The sequence below is a fragment of the Quercus lobata genome, chromosome 6 (assembly GCF_001633185.2).
Source record: "Quercus lobata isolate SW786 chromosome 6, ValleyOak3.0 Primary Assembly, whole genome shotgun sequence".
In the NCBI taxonomy this organism is placed as follows: Eukaryota; Viridiplantae; Streptophyta; class Magnoliopsida; order Fagales; family Fagaceae; genus Quercus; species Quercus lobata.
The window spans coordinates 692825-712480 of record NC_044909.1 but is presented as its reverse complement, the minus strand read 5'-3'; the positions used below and the strand labels follow the sequence as shown (position 1 = coordinate 712480).

The following is a 19656-nucleotide window of genomic DNA, read 5'->3' as shown; positions in this document are numbered from 1 at the left end:
AGACATACCAATACGGCAATACCTGAAACAGAGAGAAAAAAGAGAAAAAGTAGAACGTAAGAGAGAAATATTTTTTTAACTGATAGTAGAATAAAAAAGTGCGGGCATTATCGCACATGAGCTATAGGTGACACTTTACTGTGCTTCAATTGCTAAAAAAATGATTTTACCTATTTTACAAATCGTTTATCATTATTTAATATCAGTTATTTTATTTTAGCATTTAATACATTAAAATAATATAAATAATATATTTATTATAAATAAACAATAACTATCGCTACCATCACAACAACATAAAATATATTATGTTGCTTTACTATTTGAGTTACAATGCATAACTATAGATGACTGTGCAGTGTAGTTGATGAGTTAAATTTTTTAACCATACCATTACTAATGTTGCACAATTTTTGTATGTTGTGGTGTTAAAAATAGTATTTTAGCAATTTCACACCACCAATGTACGACACCAGATTCAAACAATTTTTCATTAATTAATTAGATTGGTATTTGTTTGCTTTATAACCTGTTTGGAAGTTTAGAGAGGGAGGAGAGTAGAGGGGAATGGTTCCCTTCCACCTTGTTTGGATGTTTTTAAAATTAGTAAGGGAGAAGAGAGTAATTAGCCATTCCCCTTGTTTAGATGTTTTAAAAATTAGGACGAAAATGAGAGGAAATGATTAAAATAGATAAATTTACCCCTATTTGAAAATGGGCTTGCAACATTGGTCTATTATTAATTTAGAAATGGAAAATTGAAAAATTTATCTAGTCAATAATTTATCTACTTTACTCTCCCTCCAAATCTCTCCAATTTGGGAGAATTAAAAATGAGGGGTTAGAGGTAGTTGAAACCCCTCCAAACTCCTCCCCCTCCTTCCTTAAAAAACTTTCAAAAAAGATAATTGAATTACTCTCCCTCCCTTTACTCTACTCCCCCTCCTTTTTTAAATTTTCAAACAAGCCATTAATTTTCCCCTTGACTTCATCGTATGAAATGAAGTGAAACCGTATCTTGCTTCAACCAACTAATGGTAACCCAGATTGTGTTTAGATGCATGGATAGCACATATAGCTTCACTTGTTGGAAGACTTTCCCAATATATAGCTCTTGTAGTGTTGATGTGTGGCCACTAACACTAGCTTTGTGCAAATAAAGAAGATAATAACTAGTTCCGTATGATTTTAAATTTAACTTACGTTAGAGCAGTCCCAAAAAAACATGACTGAAACTGTACCTAGATTTGAAAAAAACAAATCAATAAAAAAATTTTCTTAAAAAATACATCATATACTAACAAATGAAATATCTAGGGACATGATTTTTTTTTTTTTTTTTTTTTCTCTAAAAGAAAGCTATACAAAATTGGTAGAGTCCTTGTCTCCTTTTTATTTTGATAAATGTTACGTTCATAACATTTTTACAATATTTTCACAATAAATTTTAAGCGACGGATTGTTATTAGTAGGCCAAAAAGTACTTCTCAAAAAAAAAAAAAAAAGTAGGCCAAAAAAGTAATTTTAATGATGAATTTAAATTATAACTAAAAATAATTAACTATCTATAATTTATTATGAAAATGTTGTGAACGTAGCAATAATATGTCTCTTTCATTATAGCTAGCTAATAGGTATCCACTTGACGATCAAACCGATTGGCCAAGAAATTATTGCAAATCCAACGCATGTTCCCCATTGCCCCCAGTTTAACCTCTCTGAACCTGTAAACTTTTTCAAAAGTTCTACCATGACCACCTGAAGGACTATGGTTATGCCAATGATTTCAATAAACAACTTATTCCTAAGTATCCCTTCAAAAACATTCTTCTTCTTGAGCTTTCTTGCATTGAATTCATTGAAGACCTGACAAAGGACAAAAGTAGTGAAGATCAAGGTGTCATTTACCTCCTCAGTCACACTAAAAATTGATTCACCTTTGAATTGTAAGATCTGAAGGACTACAATCTGATATAAAGCTTGGGCTAAAAGGTTTCTCCACATATTGTTGGTAATAAGTGGCTTAGCTTGATCTACTGGTGGCTTCTTCATTAGTTCCTTGGTGGGTTGCTCTGTTGCTAGAGCTAAAGCACCCAGGGTATGCGTAATTAGGTTCACCCATAATAACTGGACTCCTGTTAACGGGTCTTTACTAACATAAATGACCGCAACCAAGTTGACAATAATAGCAGCAACATTCACGGTGAGTTAAAATTGAATGAACTTTTGAATGTTTTTGTAAACACATCTTCCCCACCTTAATATTTTGGCCACTGAAGCAAAGTCGTCATCCAAAATGACAATATTTGAATTCTCCTTTGTCACCTCGGTGCCTTGAATTCCCATAGAGTCCTACATCAGCTTCTTTCAGTGCTGGTGAATCATTTGTGCAATGCCCAGTGACTGCAACCACATGACCCTTTTGTTTCAAACATTTTACCATCAGTAGTTTGTCGAAAGTTGAGGATCTTGCCAACACACAAATTTTATCAACTTTCTCCATTCTTTCCTCTGGTGTGTATTTTCTGAATTCAATGCCTTCTACCACTGCTCCACTCATGTCTTGATCAAACCTCAATATTCCACATTCAGTGGCAATAGCTTTGGCTGTGAAAACATTGTCTCCAGTGATCATTTTGATGTTCACACCTGCATTTTGGCAATCCTCCACAGCCTTCTTTACACCTAGACGACATGGGTCCTTAATACCCACCAGTCCTAATAGGGTCAGACTATCTTCTTCTATCTTCTTTTGCTCCATATCATGTTCTTGATCTTCTTCTGAAATTTTCTTATGTGCAAAAGCAATGCACCGGAGGCTGCTGGCTGCCATACCTTGAATTCTTTGTTCGAATTTCAACTTTTCACTATCATCTAGATCTTTCATAATTCCAGAAGCATCATAGTAACTTGAACACATTTTCAATATCATTTCTGCATCTCCTTTCCAGTGTACGTGGATTGTATTGTCTATCTTTCTCCTTGTTATGACTCCGCTTCGTTTCTTCTGAGAATTGAATGCTTCAACGTAAAGAATCTTACAGCTTTGCTTCAATTGTTCCATTTTCATGTTTAGCTCCAGAACAGCCCATGAAAGAATTGCTTGTTCAGTGGGACTACCTGAGAACTCAATTTCAGATCCTGAAGTAGGCCAGTAAACACTATCGGTTGTGTTTAGAGCAACTCCTTCTTGTAGCAATTCAAGAATATATGGAGCGATTGATGTGTAAGTAGTTGGTGCTTTGCCTAGCCAGAACTTGGTCACCTTCATTTTATTCCGTGTGAGAGTGCCTGTTTTGTCTGTACAAATGGTGGTGATAGAGCCTATGGTCTCACACGCAGACAACTTCCGCACCATTGCCTGGTCAGCCATCATTTTTTTCGTGGAATAAATCTGTGTAAGCTTGACAGCCATAGGAAACCCTTTTGGAGTTACAACCTCAACTATAGTAATAGCAGCCGCTAAAATACCTACCACAGCATTTAGTATGTCATAAACCTTGGTGGTGCTGCCATTGAACTCTTTATTTCCATTCTCATCTTTTATATTCCCCGTGAAGTATCGATAGAACAAGATTATGAGAACGTGGAAAGCAACCACCAAACCAAGCTTTCCTATTGACGAAGTTAGCTCTTTAAGCCGAGTTTGTAAAGGTGTCTGGTGATTGGTATTACGTTTGCTGATTGAACTCATCATCTCGCCCCATTTAGTGTTCATTCCAACTGAAGTGACAAGCATTCGAGCATTGCCATCAATCACCTTTGTTCCAGAAAGCAAAAATGGATGGCTGCAATTTACTTTTACACGATCACTTTCCCCTGTCATGCTCGATTCATCCACTTGTAATGAGTGTCCATCTAAGAATAGCCCATCTGCTGGAACTTGATCTCCAATCTTTAAGAAAATGACATCTCCAACGACAATTTCAAATATTGAAATTTGTTGACGCCGCCCAGCTCTCACAGCGTCAATTTGGATTTTGTTGCTGACCTCAGTTAACTTGTCAAATTGTCTGTTTTGCCTAAAATGAAATATGGCAGAAACAACAATGACAAGAAATAGAGCAACAAATATGCTACCACCGTCATACCATCCTTGTTTTATTCCATTCTCTTTGATGCCGAATGCAAGAGAAGATGCAGCACTGCCTAAGTTGATGAGAATGCTATGATCCTTGAATTCTTCCACTACAAAATGAAAGAAGCTCTTTGTAGGTGGTGTTTTATACTTGTTTGGGCCGAAAGCCTCATGTCGGCGAGCAATGTCTTCAACATCACCTTGAATCCCATATTCAACATTGGTTTCAAGAGTGGATGCTACTTTAGAAACCCCTCCAATGTTTTGGAGGCTTTCAATTTTTTTCTCTTCCACAAGTTTAGTGAGTGTTGCTTGATCAACGTTGGACTTGATGTCCGGTTTGAGATCCACATCCACGAAAGATGCGTCTTTCTTATCGGGTAGAGAATTATCTTTGAAAACAGATAGTAGGGCTCTAGAGCAATATATGTAAACAAAGGCGGAGTGCCATCTCTTGTTGGGTACGCTAAGTTGGGAGGGAGTGTGGTGCTCTAACGCTTTCCAAGTTTTGTAGGATAATCATAGTCAGGATGGAGTCAGAACTTGGGATTAGGGGGGCAAAGTACGACCAAAAAAAAAAAAAAATCATTATGAAACTCTAAATAAGTTTTCCATTTAGTGTATATATATATATATATATATACACATATATATAAAAGGACAAATCAAAATCACAAATAGGCAAACAAAATAAACAAATGAACAAAGAAATAAAGGCACAAACAGAAAAAATAAAAAAAATTGTCGCACTATGTACACAGTACAACATTACAATTCATTGACTTTATTATATCTCAAGTGCCAATTCATTTCAAACAAACTAACTTTTACTTTTAAAAAAGACACACACACTATTAGAAAAGCACGATTAAAAAATTATCAATTTATATAAGCACAAAAAGACAAAATTCAACTCACAATGCACATGGGTGGATATCAATGATCAACCCATTACTAGTCACTTCTTCTATTATTTTAAAGTCATTATTTAAGTTTCTTAAAAAGAGAAATAGCTCTCTCTGTCTCCTGTTTCAGACTGTAACAAAGAGGCTTTTATTTTTTTTTACTCGTTGCTCTTGCTCATATGAGAGAGAGACAGAGAGAAATACCAAATCTGGTGAGTCGGGGCTAGGGGTGAGTCCCGTGGCTCTTCTGCTGCCGTGCTGCTGCGACTACCTCTCCCCTCACTGCTTCAGTTCAGCCATTCAACCTTTATGTCTCTAGGTTAGGCTTAGGGTTTTGTTTCTTTGTTTGTGGGTTTCTTTTTTTTTTTTTTTTTTTTTTGGTCTTTGGCTTTTGATGGAATGACAGATTAGTTTTGTTTTATATTTTTGAAAGGCCGGACTATTTGTTTTTGGTAAAATTTAGTTGATTGGGTTAAATTTTCTTTCGCTTTGTTATTTGTGATTTTTGTTGTTGTGATAAATTTTTTTGGGCTTGCTAAATTTTCTTCAAAATGAAATCCATAAATTTTTTTTTAAGGCCTTTTAGAGTGTCAATAATATTGTTAAGAGGGATTAAGTGTAATTTTATTGAATTAAAGTGCTAAAATTAATATATATATTTTTTTTAAAAAAATTTGGGGGGACCATTGCCCCCACGTCCAACTGTAGCTCCGTCCCTGATCATGGTCAACATAAATGATTAGCAAAGCACAAAATATAGGAGTAAAGAAGTAAAAAAGAAAAATGATGATCTTTAAGATTAAGAAAGCAAGGAGTTTTCTTTTATGAGTTATCCTAATCCTATCAAAAATAAATAGAAACAAATTAATGGAGCAAAGGGGAATGGAGATAATGTCGAAATAGATAAAAATTGATCGAGTTAGAATGGGACATCTTAGTTTGGAAGGATAGTATTTATAGGTAGGTGCATGAGGCTTAGTACGTAAGTTAACGCTTTCCGTATTCGAGAGATTTCCAGAAGAATATCATATTCATATTAATATGTTGTGTGTCCGTACTAACTGCTTTCATCTCACACTCACACTCTCACATATCACATTGGATGGATGTCGGTAGTCGGTACGTATAACTTTGAGCATCCACAGCAGTGGATTTATAATTTTAGCTATTTAGCATCTATAAAAGTTATTTTATCTATTTTATCTATACATATACTACAACAGTGGATCTATTTTAGCTTTCAACATAATAAAATAATATAAACATCACAATAAAATATTATATTCACTACAATAAAATAATATATACCAATACCAAAAAAAACTCACAGCACCAACCATAACTACAACCACCTCTACCATCAACCACAGCCACAACCACCACCACTACCAGCAGTCCATAGCAGGAAAAAAAAAAAAAAAAAAAAAAAAAAACCCCAAATCTCCAATCTTTTTCCTTAGCCACAGCTACCACCACCACCACCAGCAGTCCACAACAGAAAAAGAAAAAAGAAAAAAAAACCAAAGCTTGATTGACGGAAAAACCCACGAAACCCATGATGAGGAAGGCAGCGGCGGCTTCGACAATGAAACCCAGAGCTTGGAACGACGATCGACGATGAAACCCAGCGGTGGCTTGGGGCTTGGGGACGGACTGGGCGAGCTGGGCGATGGGGCTTGGGGAGATCGGCGATGGGGCTTGGGGTGGGTCGACGAGCTGGGTCGGCGGAACAGATCGGCGATGAGGGAGCTGGCCGGCGAGTTGAGGGATGACGGAGATGAGGGAGCTGGCCGACAAGCTAGAGAGAAAAAAAAATTGAGGAAGAAAGAAGAAAGGAGAAGCTGGAGAGAGAGAGAGAGAGAGAGAGAGAGAGAGAGAGAAGGAAATGAAAAAAATATACAAAGCAGCATTATTTTAATCCGGGGGATGAATAAAAAATTGTTTTTTTTTTTTTTTAGATGTATGCTACAGTGCACATCTATAGATAGATGTTCACTGTAGCAAATCAGCTAAAATTTATAGGTTTGCCTCCACTGCTGCAAGCCTTTTTTGGTATATTGGTGGAGCTAAAATAGCATTATAGCTTTTTAGCTCCACTGCTGCAAATGCTCCTATAACTGCCTAAAAATGCGTCTGCTACTGCCAGCTGTTGCAATACACTAGTATGGTACTTTGGTTTTTTGCTGTCAACAGCCTAGAAAGCAAACTGAATTTTTTACAACAGGTCAACGCAGCGGGAATCAAGGAAGCTCCCGTTGCATCTTAGGTTCCTACTTTTGTCGCATGTTCCACGCTGCTTGGATTTGGAAACACCATACGTTCAGTGTCTATTTCAAAAAGTTTACTTAGTTAGAAAATTTTTGTTAAAAGCGTATAAAAATATATTTATATTTTAAAAAAATAATTAAAAAAAGAAAAAAATTGAGATTTTAAAAAGTTATACATAAATATTAAAAATTAAAAGTTAAAAGTTGAAACTAATGCCAAATAGGTTCTTAGTATTAAAAACAGATTGATGTTTTAACACAATTAATAAATAAATAAAAAGTTGTAGGGGCTAGATTTGGGGCCCAATTCCAAATTTTCTAGAATCTTGGCCCAAAGAACCCAATACAATGAATTTATGTTGAATATGGATCGAAGAACTAGGTTAAAATGAGTTGAACTACGGCTTGCATGGGATTTAAGGGTAAATGAACACGAAATAGGATCTGTCACGGTCAAAAGACCATTTGCTCGAGGAGACTGGAATTTTTAGGATCACAAATCACCATATTAGGGTTCTTTTTTATGCTCTCGATCTCTTCCTCTCTTTTCCTTTCTTTTTTCTCTTCCCTAACTGGTAAACCAATTACCAACGTTAGTCAACTGATGGACAGGATTGACAAATACAAAAGGGTGGAAGAGGACCAGCTACAAGAGAAAAAAGAAAGGAAAAGAGAGGAAGAGATCAAGAGTATAAAAAAGAACCCTAATATGGTGATTTGTGATCCTAAAAATTCTAGTCTCCTCGGACAAATGGTCTTTTGACCGTGACAGATCCTATTTCGTGTTCATTTACCCTTAAATCCCATGCAAGTCATAGTTTAACTCATTTTAACCTAGTTTTTCGACCCATACTCTACATAAATTCATTGTATTGGGCTCTTTGGGCCAAGATTCTAGAAAATCCGGAGTTGAGCCCCAAATCTAGCCCCTACAATTGGCGCCTTCTGTGGGAAGAACTCGAGTGTTAGTGAGTACGACGGTTAAGCATGGCAAGATCAGGTCCACACCAAGAAAATCCACGCCAAGCTGATCCTCAGCGGACAGAACCCATTGGGCCTTAACGGCAAAATAATCATCCTAACCCTGAGCTAAATCTGGGCAATGGAAGGAACCGAGAGGGAAGCGTACATACTACTTAGACGAGCCAAAGCCACTCCTAAGTAGGTAGTCGCATATCCCAAAGGCGAAACAACCATCAGGCCATGCAGCGAGAGATAGACGACCTGAAAAAAAGGCTGCGCCGTGCACAGCAAAGGCGGTCCCCTTCCAGCTCCAACATATCCTCTAATGAAGAAGAGGATGTCAGTTACAGGCAGAGATTAAGAACTCCCCCAAGTGAAACTTTTTCCTATGAAAAAGAGCAGCGTCATGAACGGAGACATAAGAGCCCGTCTAGTAAGGGTCTGGGTAATGATGCCATAAACAAAGCTCTGGATTAGATCTCTAGGTCACCCTTCACGCAAAGGATAGAAGGGGCTAGACTACCACGGCATTTCCATCAACCTACGTTTACCATTTATAACGGCTGAACAGACCCTGTGGAGCCTGTGAGCCAATTTAACCAAAGAATGGCTATCCATTCTCGAAATGAGGCTTTGATGTGCAAAGTTTTTCCGTCAAGCTTGGGACTCGTAGCGATGAGATGGTTCAACAGCTTGAAGACGAATTCCGTAGATTCCTATAAGCAGCTCACCTAAGCTTTTTGCTTTCGTTTTATTACGAACAGCAAGGTTCCTCGGCCTCTGAGTTCATTATTATCATTATCCATGCACGAAGGGGAAACCTTAAAGGCATATTCGGATAGGTATTGGGAGATGTACAACGAGATAGATGATAACCACGACGACGTCGCCATCAGCACGTTTAAAAGTGGTCTCCCCACTGAGCATGGTTTAAGGAAGTCCCTAACTGGTAAACCCGTTACCAGCGTTTGTCAACTGATGGACAAGATTGACAAATACAAAAGGGTGGAAGAGGACCAGCTACAAGGGAAAGGAAAGGAGAAGATCATCCCTCACAAGGGGAATGATTACAGGTCGGAACGATACAACAACAACAACCAGCTAGGAAGAGATTTTGCGAAACAAGCTGGACTAACCAACGTGTAGGCAGTTAATGCCATATTCAGAAAGCCGGTATAACAGGTTTTGGAGAAAGTCAAGAATGATCCCTTCTTCAAATGGCCGAATAAAATGGCCGGAGACTCCTCAAAGCGCAACCAGAGTTTGCATTGTCAATACCACCAAGACCACGGACATACCACCGAGGACTGTAGGAATCTATGGAATCACCTGGATCAGTTGGTTCGAGAGGGAAAATTGTGGCACCTCTTACACCCCTCTAGCGGTCATCTGGGTCAGGCAGTCCAAGAACCCCGGAAAGACGTATCTTTGAGACCTCCCATGGGTACGATACATGTCATCCTCGCCGCTCTGGGGAAGACCGGCTCTATTCCCTTTAGGGTAATATCTGTGGCTCGGCTCTCCACTGAGGACGGTGAGAGGGAGTCCAAAAGGTCTAAGAAAAGGAATTCACCTGTGCTGGGATTCTTAGATGAGAATAAGATTGGAACCATCACGATGACGCTTTGGTAGTTACGCTTAGGATTGGAGGGTTTGACGTGAAGAGAGTACTGGTAGACTCGGGCAGTGCTGTGGAAGTGATGTACCCTGATCTGTATAAAGGGCTGAACCTAAAGCCCGAGAACCTAATGGCGTATGATTCCCTTCTTGTAAGTTTCGAAGGGAAGACTGTCACACCAAAAGGGCAGATCAGACGCCTCTACAGACCGGATCAGAGGTGGTGGAGGTGGATTTTATCATGGTCGACGCCTACTCACCGTACACGGCCATAGTAGCTAGACCTTGGCTCTACGCCCTGGGAGCCGTTTCTTCTACGCTTCACCAGAAGGTAAAATACCCGTCAGGAGGCCAAGTGGAGGAGATTGGGAGAAATCAAGCCATGGCTAGGCAATGCATGGTGGCTGCCATCTCACGCCTATCCAGTGCAGAACCCTCGGCACTTGTGAGAGGGACTTATAGCAATCAGCCACCTCGGCAGTACCCGTTGGTAAACCAGTCGAGGAGATAAAATGTGAAAGTCTAGAAAGGGTTACTGTTAACAACAACCCAGAGAGATTCTTCCAAGTTGGCTCAAAACTACCTCTCCAAGAGAGAGGGGAATTGATTGGGTTTCTGAGAAGAAATGTTGACGTATTTGCATGGGATGCCTACGATGCCCCGGGGGTTGATCCGAATCTCATTTTTCACTACCTAAACGTTAACCCATCCTCTATTCCCAAGAAGCAACCACCCCGGCGCCCGTCGAAAGAGCATGCCGACGCTGTTAGGGATGAAGTGATGAAGTTGAAAAAGTCAGGGGCTATCAAAGAAGTCTTTTACACCGAGTGGTTGGCAAATACAATGGTGGTAGAAAAGAAAACCGAGAAGTGGAGAGTCTGCGTAGACTTCACAGACTTGAACAAGGCGTGCCCAAAAGACCCGTTCTCGATGCCTCAGATAGACCGGTTGGTAGATGCAACTGTAGGCGACTCTCGAATGAGCTTCCTGGATGCCTTCTAGGGTTATCATCAAATACCACTAGCTCTAGAAGATTAAGAGAAAACAGCGTTCATGACACCCGTCGGAAACTACCACTATAAGGTGATGCCTTTTGGTTTAAAGAATGCAGGGTCTATCTACCAAAGGATGATGACCAGAATGTTCGAACCACAACTAGGTAAGAGTATTGAAGTCTACATAGACGATATGGTAGTAAAAAGTAAAGTGGTTTTCGAGCACGTGAGAGATCTTAAAGTCATTTTTGGCATTTTGAGAGAGCACAAGCTGCGCCTCAATGCCTCTAAGTGCTCATTTGGTGTCGGATCCAGCAAATTTCTGGGCTATATGGTAACTCACAAGGGAGTAGAGGTGAGCCCGGACCAAATCAAAGCAATTCATAACCTACAAGCTCCTAGGAATGCAAAAGAAGTCTAGAAACTCACTAGAATGATCGCGACATTAAATCGGTTTATTTCCTGATCTGCAGACCAATGCCGACCTTTCTACCTCTTGATGAGCAAGTGGAAAAGATTTGAATGGTCGGAGGATTGTGCCCTAGCCTTCCAACAATTTAAAGAATACCTGTCACGGCCACCCGTCATGTCTAGCCCTGAGGCCGACGAAGTTCTGTTCACCTACATAGCGGTGGCCCCTTACGTTGTGAGCTTGGTATTAATACGGATTGATAATGGCGTACAACGACCAGTTTACTATGTAAGTAAATCGTTACATAAGGCCGAGGTGCGTTACTTACCACTGGAGAAGGCAATTCTTGCAGAAGTGCATGCCACACGGAAACTCCCCCACTACTTCCAGGCACACTCGATTATTATCCTAACTCAACTTCCCCTCAGGTCGGTGCTCCGGAGCGCTGATTACACAGGAAGAATCGCCATGTGGAGTATGCTCCTAGGGGCTTTCGATATTAAGTACATGCCCCGGACCTCTGTCAGGGGTCTAGTCCTCGCTGATTTAATAGCCGAATTTACTGAACCCCCAATAGAAGCAGTAGCAGAGAAAAAAGAAAGGAAAAGAGAGGAAGAGATCGAGAGCATAAAAAAGAACCCTAATATGGTGATTTATGATCCTAAAAATTCCAGTCTCCTCGGACAAATGGTCTTTTGACCATGACAGATCCTATTTCGTGTTCATTTACCCTTAAATCCTATGCAAGTTGTAGTTCAACTCATTTTAACCTAGTTCTTCGACCCATATTCTACATAAATTCATTGTATTGGGCTTTTTGGGCCAAGATTCTAGAAAATCTGGAGTTGGGCCCCAAATCTAGCCCCTACAAAAGTCAATTTCATGTTGACTTGCTTAATTCTTAATCAACTCCAACTTATTAGATTAATATAAATAAATTTCATTTTTTATCAAATAAATTTTAATTCTAAATATAATCAAATATTATGTTCGGGTGTGTGTGTTTGTTTCAAAAAAAAGAAAAAAAGAGAGAGGGAATTACATTACTTTTTCACCCTAAACTATACTATATTTTACACTTATTTTGCCTCATGAACTATCAAAATGCACGATCGACTCCCCAAATCGAAAACTTTGTAACACTTAACCACTAGTTTTTTTTTTTTGGCTATTAAGTCCAACAAAATTTACATTAAAAGACCAATTTACTCCTCCACCGTTTGTTTTGGAGAGAGAGGGGTAAATTGATATTTCAATACTTAATTCTATCGTACTTAATATTTAAAAACATGGTAGGGGGTAAATTGAAACAAATTTACAACTTTGGGGATCAATCATGCATTTGGATAGTTCATGGGGCAAAGTATAAAATGATGTATAGTTTAGATTTTAGAGTGACAAAGTGTAATTTTCACACCAAAAAGAAGAAGAAGAAGAAGAAGAGAGATCTTTGTAGTGGAGGGGAACACCGGTTTTAGGACCAAATTCAATGCCCTTCTCACCAGTAAAGATCAATTGTGAAATAGTGAACCAATCAAATTGAAACAAAGTAATGAAAACCGATCATTGTACCAAAATGAGAGAAAGCCCAAACATATTGGTCTGTTTGGATTAAGGGGGAGGGAGGGGGAGTAGAGTAGTATTGGCCCAAAATTAGCATATTTTCAACCAACTCTACTCTACTCCCCTCCACTCCCCCTCCATTCTCTCTATTTTCAACCAACTCTACTCTACTCTCCTTCCTTCCCCTCTCAATTCAAATGGGCACTAAAGGAAAATGGGAGAGAAAGTATGAGTTACACGTACCTAGATGTAAGAACTGTGGGTATACAATAATAATAAAATAAAATAAAATTGAAATGGAATCAAGGCATCACAATGAAGTTAATATCTGCTCTACTCATGACCTTGTTAAACAATCTCAAACTGTTGAGGAGACCACCTAATCAAGCCCCTAATCTTGCCATGATTGATATAGCATGGAACTGTAGAGAGGCTAATTGGTTCTTGGCAGTTAGAGCACTATCAACAATAATGAATAAGTATAACCTAAGAAATAATACCTAAAGAGGAAGGAGGTTACATGAAAAATATTGTGTACGTACAAAGAGGTGAAATATTGTGATTAGCATGTTAATATTCTATATAATATATATATATATATATATATATTGATATATATTGTAAGGACTCAATTTGTAACGACCCCAAAATGATGTTGGGTTCGCACGTTAAGGGCCCAAATAATATAATTTGTAGAGCATGGGCTTGAAAGGCTAGGCCTTGGTCAACGAACGGTGGTTAATCATGATACTCATGGTGGACACATAGAGATGAGCTAAGGCTATCCGTGGATCTTGCCCATAAAACTTAATGTTCATATTCTTCCTTTCCCTCTTTTTGGGTCTCTCCTTTTTTCTTTTTTTTGGCGCATAAGCCTTCACATTATATAGCCCTTCTCAGTTGATCCTGACCCTCCATCTGTTGATCAGGCAGGTACCTACTCGAGTACCTGTCCCATCAGCCGCCTCCCCCCACTCTCTGTTAGTTGCAATAATTGAAGCCACACTGTTCAGGAGTCCTTTCCCATTAATATGGCTAGGACGTTTGTGGGCGCATTTAATGCGGATGTGACGTCTTTACCTTGAACCACCCCCACTCCGTACCCCCATGTGAATCCCATTCTATTTGCCTCTTCTTCTGGGGGCGCTTTGGAGGCTGCCTTTGACGACATATCGCTCTTCCCTTTGAAGCCTTGGGATGCCGAGGACAAGGTCATCCTCGGCTGCATCTTTAGGCTATTTGATCTTTCACCACTTGTCCTCGACAACTACTCTCCTCGACACGGGCCTTGGGTCCTATTGGAAAGTGGGCCGGGTCATAAGTTCTCTGACCCCACAATAGTCCCTCAAAATCCTGCTGTCCGGATCCTCGTCCGGATAGGAGGGTTTTGATGACATCAAGCCTCTGTCAAAACTTGTCAATCCTTGTCACCTATCGGTTCCCTAGACTCTTCGTCTGCCCGAGACAAGTTTCTGGAGCCTTTGGAAGGTGAACCGTGTCCTCATTAAATGCGGGCGGCTCTGTGCTTCCCACGTTCAACGGCGCGATGGTGATCTAACGGTGGAGATTTCCTTACCTTTATGGGCAGAAAAATTCGTGCAGTTACTTTCGATGGGTGGTATAAATGATTTTTGGAACTGACTTATCTCTTCACTTTTGCACTTAAGAGTTCTAGCGCATATATCCTGGGTTCATCCAAACTTTCATCCAAATTCAAGTCTATCTCCAGCACAAAAAGCCTGTCCGAGGCACTTTTCCTCTTTTCTGTAAGTTCTCTACCTTCACTAACTCTTGCTTTTTCTTTTCTGGGTTTATTTTTCTCTTGTTCCTCTCCTTCTTCCGTCATCCACTGAGTTTATTTAGTAATTCTTAGAGATGGTTAAGTTGAGATTGAGAAAATTGGTTGATACTGAAGAGGTGATGGAAAAGTTCATCGCCAATTATAGGATTCCCCCCAACGTGAGTTTGAGGCAGTGTAAGATGGGGGAGTGGCATCTTTTGAGAAGGACGGGCGAGGTGGTAATTCCCATTCTCGCCTTTTTGGAGGGGGGTATGAGAATCCCCATGGGACCGGTAATGAAGAGTTACCTTAGGCATTTCCGATTAGCTCCCACCCAGTGCGCTGCTAATATGTTTAGGATTCTAGGTTGTGTGAATGCCTTAAGCGAAAAAATGGGGTTAAGACTAACCCATCATGATGTATATTGGTGCTACAATCTCCAAAATTTGAAGGGCAAGTCCTACTACATGAAGACGAGAGACGATAGGGTTCGGCTAATCCAATGCCTCCCCGACTCCAACAAGGGGTTGAATAAGGACTTTCTTATCATATCCAGGGAATGGCATGATGGCCTTCCATGTCCGATGGTGGAGGGAGAACTAGGTGGGGTATAGAGACAAACGGGTGCCAATCCTTTACGCCAGTTTAATTTGGTGTGGTTCGATTACTAACCATGTACATGCTTCTTTTTACAGATCCAAACGCCTTTCACCGACATTTTCATCTGGTTAACCAGGTCGATTTGGAAACCGTTCTTCAAGCGGCAGTTTTTGCAAATGACGAGGATGGTCAAGTCAGAGCCGCTCACAAAATCTTAGGATACGCTCTCCTTCAGAAGTCATTTGCCAACCCAAAGCACGTGATCAGCGCTAACCGTCCTCGGCTTTTGAAAATTACCGTAGTTGAACAAGGGTTTTTGATCTCCGAAGGATCTCCTATCCCAGAGGGCATCCCATTGGTGGGCTCTTCGTCGTCTCATCAGGTAGTGGAGGACGAAGGTGATTTAGGTCTGTCCGAGGAGGGTTTTGGGGCATTTGACCAAGCCGACTCATCCGAGGATCCTTCCAGTGATCTAGGTGACCTAGACTTGTCCGAAGCGGTATTGTTGTCAGTGGGAATATCCTCTCGAGCTGAGATGGGTCTCAAGAGAAAGCCCCCGACCAGCCTATTCGACCTCATCGAGGGTCAACCGGGGAAGGGTGCACAGGAAAAACCGCAATCCAGTGTTCCAACTCCCCCGTCTCAGCCTCAACTCGTCTAGACTAGGTCCTCGTCTACTAAGTCGCAGCCACAATCTCCCCGCCCCAAACTTCCTACTCCTCCTCAATCAGCTCTGCCTCCTCGGCTGGAGCCCATTGACTCAAAGAGAAAGAGGAGCCCCAAGAGAAAGGAACCCATGGATGGGGGAAAATTCCAATCCTCTTAGGAGGGGGATGAAGCCCCGCGAGCTCCAAAACAGTTAAATATTGGGCACCAAAGCAGGGGGAAAGGGATCGAAGCCCAATCCGCCCAAAGCAAGGGGAAAGGGATTGTAGCCCAATCCGCGCCGAGTGCTTGGCTCCCCGCCCCAATGCTCCACGGGGAGCCATTGCTGGAAACCGCATCCATGAGGGACCTTGGAGACGGCGATGGCGGTTATGCGGCCGACGCATTAGGGAGAACCATGTTGCTTCCTACTGATGTGGAAGAATTAAAGAACATGAGGATGCAGGAGGTTTTCCTTAGCGTGAAGAGGTACCTGAGTATGGTAAGACTCTTGAAACCTAAGGCTCTATCGATTCTGGCTCCCAGATTTTCATTCACAATATACTTGTCTCAATTGGCAGGCTATCCAGGCCACCTATAGGATGGAGGAAGAAGTTAAGGGGCAGAGTAAGGCTGCCGAGGATGAATGCACCAAACGCATAGATGCTGCGCGGACCTTCAAAGCTTCCGAGGCTGACCTCGTGAAGGCTAGGGAGGACTTAAAGAAGGCTACCTGAGACAGGGATAGTGCCTTGGCAGGTTTAACTGGTGCCCAAAAACAGGCCGAGGAATAGACAAAGCGCCTACTCGATGCCGAGGAGCAATTGCAGATAGCTAAGGAACAGATCAGTGACTTGAAGAAGAAACTGATCATGGCAGACAATGCTAAGGGCGTGGCGGAGTTTGCCCGGAACGAAGCCGTGAGGGCTAAGCAGGAGGCTGAGTTTGCCAGAAACGAGGCCGAAACTGCTAGGGACAAGGCCGATGAGGAGGGTTACGAGACGGGAGTAGCTAAAACCCAGGACTCCCTTAAAACTCAAATCTCGGGAGTATGCAGGTTATACTGCTTCCAGGTTTGGGAAGAGGCCCTCAAACGAGCTGGGGTGGAAGCTTCATCCGACTTGTGGAAGGCGGAGAGCATATTTTACCCTCCAGCCATCCGTGAGACCGCCTCCGCCAGCTCCGAGGCTATGAGCGATCCACACGAGGCAGGGGCTACTCAATCAGAAGCTGCACAGATCATCATCCCTCCTGGCCAGTCGACTGAAGGAAGAGAGCCTCATGCTGCTACAAAAGCACCTGGAGGCCTGAATCCTGAGATGCCTCAGGAGGTCGCCCCGTCTACAGTCAGTGCCCAGATCTCTTGTGCCGAGAAGCCAGCCATCTTGGTTCAACCCCTTCAGGCCATTTCCCTTACTGATGTCCCCCAGGGCACCGAGGCTGATCCTGCCAAGCCTTCCCAAGAAGGGGATGTTTCCCAGGGCTCCGAGGCTAACCCCGATCAGCCTTCCTAGGATGTGGCCCAAACGAAATCGAAGAAGTAAAAAGCCCTGGCCAACCTTTGTATTTGTTTCTAGTTTAATTATTTAACTAGTTTCCCTTTTATTTTGAAAACTTTATAGTTTGCTTGCAGTTGAACTTATTGACCATATATATGAAATTCTTTTCTTCCGTTTTCCTTTAAATTACATGTTATTTGCCCTTGCTGATACTTACTATTGTTGCGGATCTCCTAATTTTTGGACTAGTTATCTTAACACGTATGAATGGTTATGCATATGATATATTTGGGATCATATCCCAGAATTCTAACTTACTTGAGCCCATAGGGCGTTGAACTTGTGTCTAAACATGCTTCTGGGGAGAGATAGACATCATCCGAGATGTCATGTGTATTGTTTAGGCCGAGCCTGGTATCTAGATTTCCTTTAAGTAGTTGGTTTCCCCATAGGTTTGAGTCCGAGGACCAAGCAATACCTTGGTTCTGTCCAAAACTTAGATTCCTTTTAAGTAGTTGGTTTCCCCACAAGTTTGAGTCCGAGGACCATGCAATACCTTGGTTCTGTCCAAAACTTAGATTTCTTTTAAGTAGTTGGTTTCCCCATAGGTTTGAGTCCGAGGACCATGCAATACCTTGTTCTGTCCAAAACTTAGATTTCTTTCAAGTGGTTGGTTTCCCCATAGGTTTGAGTCTGAGGACCATGCAATACCTTGGTTCTGTCCAAAACTTAGATTTCTTTTAAGTAGTTGGTTTCCCCATAGGTTTGAGTCCGAGGACCATGCAATACCTTGGTTCTGTCCAAAACTTAGATTTCTTTCAAGTAGTTGGTTTCCCCATAGGTTTGAGTCCAAGGACCATGCAATACCTTGGTTCTGTCCAAACTTTATATTTCTTTCAAGTAGTTGGTTTCCCCATAGGTTTGAGTCCGAGGACCATGCAATACCTTGGTTTTGTCCAAAACTTAGATTTCTTTCAAGTAGTTGGTTTCCCCATAGATTTGAGTTCGAAGACCATGCAATATCTTGGTTCTGTCCAAAACTTAGATTTCTTTCCTTAAGTTTTGAGGGTTAGCCCCCGGCCAAGGTGTGGGACGTCGATCTAACATTGAAAGCCCCTAGAACCGTCCGCGCTACTGACGCCTCGAAGCGAAGCCCCTTCTGGAACTTTATGTTAGGGCACAACAACGGGCTGCTGGAAGTGATGGAGGGACTTTCTTGATCCACCACCTGTGCCAACGCACAAGCCTTCCCACAGACGGCGCCAATTGTAAGGACTCAATTTGTAACGACCCCAAAATGATGTTGGGTTGGCACGTTAAGGGCCCAAATAATATAATTTGTAGAGTGTGGGCTTGAAAGGTTAGGCCTTAGTCACCGAATGGTGGTTAATCATGATACTCATGGTGGACACATAGAGATGAGCTAAGGCTATCTGTGGATCTTGCCCATAAAACTTAATGTTCATATTCTTCCTTTCCCTCTTTTTAGGTCTCTCCTTTTTTCTTTTTTTTGGCGCATAAGCCTTCACATTATATAGCCCTTCTCGGTTGATCCTGACCCTTCATCTGTTGATCAGGCAGGTACCTACTCGAGTACCTGTCCTATCAGCCGCCTCCCCCCACTCTCTGTTAGTTGCAATAACTGAAACCACACTGTTCAGGAGTCCTTTCCCATTAATATGGCTAGGACGTTTGTGGGCGCATTTAATACGGAGGTGACGTCTTTACCTTGAACCACCCCCACTCCGTACCCCCATGTGAATCCCATTCTACTCGCCTCTTCTTCTGGGGGCGCTTTTGAGGCTGCCTTTGATGACATGTCGCTCTTCCCTTTGAAGCCTTGGGATGCCGAGGACAGGGTCATCCTCGGCTGCATCTCTAGGCTATTTGATCTTTCACCACTTGTCCTCGACAACTACTCTCCGCGACACGGGCCCTGGGTCCTGATGGAAAGTGGGCCGGGTCATAAGTTCTCTGGCCCCACATATATATATATATATATATATCATATTTTTAGTTTTTTTTCCCTTGAAATAGTGCGCATGCCATGTGTATCAATTGCTATATGATATTTATCACTTCATTTTTTTCCTTTAATTTCTAATTTAGAAAATCAATTATGTAACACTAAAAATTCTAAAGTACTCTTGGTTTCTCTCTGCTAGTGAGGGGTGGGTCTCCATTTCTTCCTAGAGTGTAGAATAGTTGTCCCTTCTCTTGAAGGTGTCTTTGTCCCTCAACGTAACAGGTTTATCTTGAGGATTTGGTGGTTTTTTCTTCTGGGGTTTTTGGGAAACATATTTTAGTATAGAATGGAAGAACTTACAAAAAC

General features: G+C 41.4%; 1 pseudogene; it reads right to left on the bottom strand.

The window, feature by feature from the left end:
- Positions 1 to 1623: 1623 nt before the first annotated feature.
- On the bottom strand, positions 1624 to 8831 carry LOC115994582 (annotated as a pseudogene).
- Between the last annotated feature and the right edge of the window lie 10825 nt (positions 8832 to 19656).